This window comes from Alligator sinensis, unplaced genomic scaffold, assembly GCF_000455745.1.
Source record: "Alligator sinensis unplaced genomic scaffold, ASM45574v1 scaffold615_1, whole genome shotgun sequence".
In the NCBI taxonomy this organism is placed as follows: Eukaryota; Metazoa; Chordata; order Crocodylia; family Alligatoridae; genus Alligator; species Alligator sinensis.
The window spans coordinates 1,188,962-1,195,883 of NW_005841982.1; the positions used below are offsets into that span (position 1 = coordinate 1,188,962).

Genomic DNA, 6,922 nt, shown 5'->3' on the forward strand with positions numbered 1-6,922 from the left:
GAGCAGCCCTCCCTTCCCTTCCTCAGCAGCTGCAAGGCTAGAGAGAAGCTGACCTGTGGGGCGTGGCAAGCCCCCCGCCCCCCCAGCAGGCTGCTAAATTTGATTGCAGGGAGATTAAAAGCCCCTACCCTGGCCTGTAGGGACCTCAGCTAGGGTATACCTGGGGAAACGGGAAGCAGCCATTGCCAGGCTTGCCCTTAGGCCAGACACTGGCCAGGGCAGTGCCTCAGGCAAAGCAAGGCAGGAGGAGTGGATTAAACTCCCTTGTCTCCCAGTGGGCATAGGACCCCAACCAGGTTCTGCCCAGCCTTCACCCTATACCTGCTCAGGCAGCTGGGGGCCTGACCAGAGCCAGCTGGCATAGCCCTGCTGTCTGCCTGGGGCTGGGACAGAGGCTGGTGCTGTGGGAATGAACCAGGCCAGCCTACAGGTGCTGCTGAGGGTGGACACAGAGGGGCCAGCCCAGGCTACGCCACAGGGGCTGGGCCCTTCCCAAGGGGCTGGGGCCATGGGGTATGTGTGGCCAAATTGCTCCTGGCTCCCTGTGCCAGGAGCAAATCCCTTCCCTTTCCCTGTTTGCTTCAGGCTGTGGATGTGCAAGGGGGTGGGGGGGACAACTGGCCATGCCCCCTGCCACTGCTCAAGCAGCAAGTGGAGGGAATGCCTGACAGGGGCTGCTACAACCCAGTCAGGCAGATGCCAGCTGCAGTCCCCCAGTGGGAGAGGTGAGGGAGGGGGGAAATAAACCCTCTCCCTGCCTCAAGGGGCCATGTCAGGCCCGCATCTGGCTGTACCCTTGCCCCTGCTCTGGCTAGAGGGCAGAGCCACGGGGCCAGCCCTACTATCTGAAGCAGAAAACACAGCCCCACCCAGGGCTGAAAAGCATACTGGGATGTTGGGGGATTCTGGTTTCACTTAAACCAGGAAAGAGTCTGGAACAGAAGTTGCATAAACTGGTTTGATCCAAATCAGTTAAGTCCGATACTACATTCAGTCAGGTTTATCTTAATACAGGTTTGCCATTTTGAAATTGGTTTATGTGTACTGAACTTATGTTTTGTTACAGGTTTAAACCAATTTCAGATCACTTAAACTGGTTGATGTGTAACTGCTGTCCTTAGCCTTGGGAAAAGGCAAAGTAGGTAGAAGAGAAAAAAACAGTTAACCCATTGACAGATATATGGGTTGTAAAAGCTAATCCTGGTAATGGAATAAGAATCCATAGTCTTAGTTTAAAACAATGCTTACTCCAGTCTGAATTATTTTGTGTTACACAATTTCCCTACTCAAGTTTTTTTGCAAAGTTTGTGGCCTAAGGACAGCTACTCTGAGGTCAGTCAACCAACCTCCATTATTACTGTACTAATGCAAGTTTATACTTGTGCAGTTTACTTACCAGACCTACCATTCTTCCTCATGCTGCATCTTGTCAAGTTCCTTGTCACTGGCCTTGGCAAACTCTAAATTCACAAGAGGTATAATAGAACCCAGATGAAATGAACCTATGAGAAAATGTTTGAAAAGAGCAGAAAAATTGTTTTTCAGATGTGTACAATCATTTAAAATGTCCTGATTAAGTTTTACAGTTACTGTCAATAAGCAGTTGGACAACATCATGTGTCAATTGACTTTCCACTAACAAAACACTAAGAACAAGTTTTATTAGAGCTAGATACCTCTCCATCTGAATCTTCCTAAAGTTTCTTGCTCTTAAAGTTCATCATTTGTTGCACACAAAATAGTGTATGAGAAACAAAAAATGTAAATTTAGAACATTCCAAAACTTACTTTGGTAGAGAATAGATCAGCACATGTAAGAGATTTTGTAATAAATCTTACTGTTCCTACCTCAATAAGAAAATGTCAGTGGACATCATCCCAGTACCTTGCACATGCTAAGCACTCTACATTACAAATCAAGTTATTTTCCCTCCCTGATGCAGAAGTCATTAGCTGAAAGTACACAAATATTTCTGACACTGAATTTCTTGAACCACAGAAAAAGACATTTCCTGATTCACCCTGTATTTAGTACTAGCAGAGATGCAGAGACAGCTGCTCCGAGTTACAAGGAAATACATTTCAAATAGTAAAATCTTTGCTTTACCTGTGAGAGGTTTTATGTGCAACAACATTACCTGCAAGGTTGAGCTGCTTCAATCTTTGCTGGAGAAACATAAATAAAGATGATAAGGCCAGATAATTTCCGCAAGTAAGCTCAAACCACAAGGAAGAGAAGAAAATTGCAATTTGGACGAAATACCTAGTGAAGACTGGAAGCCCAGAGTCCGTGTGCTGCTTCTCTGGAGCGTATCCTGCGCCTGAAGTATCCTCTTTCCTGATGAACTCTGCCTCGTTGTAATTGAACAGAATGACTCAGCAAACCCACGGCAGCCACTTGACTCATGATTCAGCAGGGAAGCGGCTTCCTCCAGCTCTCTGCGGAAGGGGAATTAGCTCAAATGGTAGAGCGCTCGCTTAGCATGCGAGAGGTAGCGGGATCGATGCCCGCATTCTCCACTCACTTTTTCAAGAGGGGATTATATATAATCTAGTTAAATAAATGATATCGAATTAGTTATGCACATCAAGCACGCACCCCTGGTAACGTAGTGGATTTACTTTCATATCTGAACATCATTTGATCACTTCCAAAAAAGCTAAGAGGGCAGGGGAAGGATGCATCCACATTTTATTAAAAGGGCGGGGGATGGAACAAATGTTCAGAGAAGTGAAATAATGCCACAATCCAAATCACAAGCAGCAAATGGGAACTGGTGAAATCCTGCTCTTTCATGCTTTTGCAGCCATCAATAAAAATTCCCTGCCCCTGGTCTGTTTAGGCAGCTGTTATAATCTTTGGGTGGGGAGGGGGAAATGAGAAGCTTTCTTTTCCCAAGAAAATTAATTTCATAGTGACATCTGCGAGTGAACTAGGATTTTTAGAGGAATAAAATGACAATTAAACCTAAAACAGCGACCTGGAGAATGCGGGCATCGATCCCGCTACCTCTCGCATGCTAAGCGAGCGCTCTACCATTTGAGCTAATTCCCCTCACATAAGACTACTTCTTCCTACTTGTCACTCACTGTTTTGTAATCATTGGCAGAACAGCCCTATAATCACTGAAGTCTGCTCAGAAACAATTTATTCATATCTCGAAGACAGAGGACTTCAGTCCATCTTACCTAAAACCTGATCACCAGCCACCAAGCAGAACAACTACATGGCTCAGATTGTAATCCACTGGCAAATTCAGTGGATTTCAGTAGTATATTGTGTATTATATAATCAGTAATATATTTTTAACGAGGACCTTCAGAGATGGCTGGCTTTAAGTCAAAACCCGAGATCTTTACAAAGGCAGTTGCTTTAACCATACTTCATGGGATTTTTGATTGATTAAAATGTCATCCCCTGCTGTTTTGGTGTACTTTTCTTTCCCCTCACTTTTTAATTTAAAACTATTTTAGAGAATGTAGGAAGAAAAGGAATGACAATGATTTAACAAACCGGAGAAACTGCTTCCATATACACTTTTGGAATATTTTTATTTTTATTTTATAATTTAATGTGACTGCCATACCCTTAAGAGACCACCTGTAAAGAGAGCAGCTTGCCTGTAAGTCTCTCAACCTCATTCAGTCATTATCTGCTGCTGAGGCTGGCAGCAATGCTATCATGAATGCTATTTAATTGTGGGGGGGAGGGGACTTTTTGTAACAGACACCCACACACTTAGATTTAAAATACAATATAGGTAATAAACTATTTCTATTTTTTATGATGTGTCTCTGGATTTTAACGTAACGATATCAAATTATATGGGTATAATTATATAAAACAATGGACAAGTAAAAAGCAAAGCTTTACATAAATTGGACTGGTCTCTGGATCTCCTACCCTTCAGCTTTCCTTCTGAGTATCTATATGGCTTCTCACTTCTCTCACCTCCTATTGCCTTAATTCGTTTTGTGAGTCATCAACATTCAGTGTTCTTTGGAACTGATTTCTGTGTATCAACATCCCTATTTTTTGAAATCCGACATGAGAGATTCCCCAACTTGCAAAACCCGGGTAATTAGATTCAATTTGAAAAGATTCCTGAATTCCTGTATATTCAGGAAATCTCAGGTTGCAAATGTTTCCCGCTTTGCTACCTGGTTCCCCAACATGAACTGCTAGTTTCTGACACACCTGAACATTTCCTTAAATACCATTTACTGGAATAATGAATGCTAGTGACTGGGCAACAGGATGGTAATTTCTCACATTATTTAGCAAGATTGCAGCATTAGAAATGTCTGGTTAAGTATTATGTAATTGAAGTGTACTAAATTGTAAATTAGAATGAGTCAGAACTAAAGTTGTTCCATAGCTGTCTTTTACTGAATTGTATTTGAATAGTTTTCAGTCACAAGTTTAAGAATATTCATTATCAGAAGTGAAGGAAGAATTTAAACACTCAGAGGTGAGGAAAACTGCATATGCCCTTCTGCTCAATGATCTGGTGTTTCATCTTTCTGCAAAAAAGTGTCAGACGAGGTCCATTTCAATAAGACACATTTCAAATGTCTTCTTTAGAGAGAAGGTTCAGGCTGGACATCAGGAGACATTACGGTTAGGGCTGCCAGGCTCTGAAATGGGCTCCCTAGCGAGGTGGTGCTCTTTCCTACCTTGGGGGTTTCAAGAGGAGGCTGAACAGATATTTGGCTGGGGTGATATGATCCCAGCACCTGTTCCTGCCTGGGGCAAGAGGTCGGACCTGATGATCTGTTTAGGTCCCTTCCAACCCTAAGTACTATGATACCTGGAGTTACACAGCTTGGGCTCATCTTTACTTGAACTGGGGTATAAAAAGAGTAACTCAACAAGAGTTACTTCAACATAGTTATTCCAAATTTACATAAATGTGAATCAAATATCAATTACATTGTTGAGAGATTGTATTCTGGCCAATAGCCTCTTTGCCATCAAGATGATGGGACACTAATACACAGGGAGAGTAACTGATGGGATAAAGGAATGTCTATTTTGAACTGGATCCTGTACTTTGTCATTCCAAGCTCATTAGGAATGGGAACAGCTAGATTTGCTGATCTCTTGTGAATGACTTTTGTTTCTCCATTTTGAATAAAGGAAGGAAGAGAAGGGGAGGATATTTCTGAGACTTTTTTTATTTTTGAGATTTTTCATTTTTTTTATTTTTGAGATTTTTTTTTTTAATTTAAAATTACTTGACCCTTAAAAGCGGGGGAGTTGAAGACTTTTGCTTAATCCCAGTGCAATGAGGTTGGCAATTTCATTGCTTCTGGAGTGATGGAACTTTGGGACTACATTTATTTTTTTACTGCGGAACTTGGGTTGGGAGAGAAGGATCTCCCAGCACTGGACCCGCGACTGCTGAGCTGGTGCTGGGAGACAAGGATCTCCTAGCCCGGCTCTTGCAGCTGGAGGGCTCAGGCTGGGAGATAAAGATCTCCCAGCCCCGGGTCCCACAATCTCAGAGTAGGGGCTGGGAGCTCCCTGCCACTGGGGTAGGGGGACATCGTCCCCACCTGAGCTCTGGTGGCAGAGCCCACCCCAGCAGCAGGCAGCTCCCAGGGGCAGGGAGCAATCTCCTGCCCCCTGCTGCCCGGCAGCACATTTGCTCCTGGTCAGGTGTCTACACATGTGCTATTGCACTTACTAATCACAAGTAAATTTGTTACTTCCATTTGCAGGTTGCAAATTTACTCAGATTACAGCCAATTACTGTACAGTAAGCATCTGAACATGTAGACGTGGATGCTTACTGTGCAGTAAAGCGTCTCATGTAGATGCACCCACTATTTCTGTCTTTATACAACATAGTTGAAGAGGAATATTTAAGAAGACAGTTACACATAAATTTGATGGATAGCCAGTTTGCTGGCTGCATGTCAAAATGGACAAGGTACATGTTTAGACAAATTTCTGAATGGAAGAAAACATACTACTTGGACAGTATGGTTGTATGGTTCACTTTGAAGTTCTAGACTTGTTTGATGAAGGAATTAAAGACTATATGGCTACATTCTTAGGAAATATCTGTATTACAATGGCTGCAGTTTTGTGTGGACATACCAAGCTGATTTTTTAAACTAGCTGCTAGTTCAAGCATAGATTCATAGATTCATAGAAGTAGGGTTGGTAGGGACCTGAGTAGATCTTCAAGTCTGACCGCCTGCCCTGGGCAGGAGAGAATACTGGGCTCATATGACCCCAGCTAGGTAATTATCAAGCCTCCTCTTAAAGACCCCCAAGGTAGGAACCAGTACCACTTCCCTTGGAAGTTGGTTCCAGATCCTAGCCGCCCTGACTGTGAAGTAGCGCCTTCTAATGTCCAGCCTGAACCTACTCTCAAACAACTTATGGCCGTTATTCCTTGTTACTCCGGGAGGTGCTCGGGTGAACGGGGTCTCTCCCATTCCCCGCTGGTCCCCGCTGGTAAGTTTATAGATGGCCACCAGATCCCTTCTCAGCCTTTTCTTGTGAAGGCTGAACAGGTTCAGGTCCCATAGCCTCTCCTCATAGGGTCTGCCCTGCTGTCCCCGGATCATGTGAGTGGTCCTCCTCTGGACCCCCTTGATGGTGGCCACATCTCTCCTAAAGTGTGGTGCCCAGAGCTGGATGCCGTACTCCAACTGTGGCCTGACCAGTGTCGCATAGAGGGGGAGGATCACCTCCTTGGCCCTGCTCATGATGCAACTGTGGATGCATGACAAGTTGCAGTTGACCTTACTGACCGCGTTCTCACATTGGCGGCCCATGTTCATTTTGGAATTGATAATGACTCCAAGATCTCTTTCTGCCACTGTGCTTTGGAGAAGGGAGTCCCCCAGCCTATAAGTATGCTGCTGGTTCTTACTGCCCAAGTGCAGTACCCTGCACTTGTCAGTA

At 44.1% G+C, this 6,922-nt stretch overlaps 2 non-coding genes across 2 annotated transcripts; one reads left to right on the forward strand and one right to left on the reverse strand.

The window, feature by feature from the left end:
• Nucleotides 1-2,447: 2,447 nt before the first annotated feature.
• Nucleotides 2,448-2,520, forward strand: TRNAA-AGC. The gene has a single exon. It is a non-coding gene; the product is annotated as a tRNA-Ala (tRNA).
• A 462-nt stretch (nt 2,521-2,982) lies between these two features.
• On the reverse strand, nt 2,983-3,055 carry TRNAA-AGC. Its single transcript has one exon. It is a non-coding gene; the product is annotated as a tRNA-Ala (tRNA).
• Nucleotides 3,056-6,922: the final 3,867 nt, after the last annotated feature.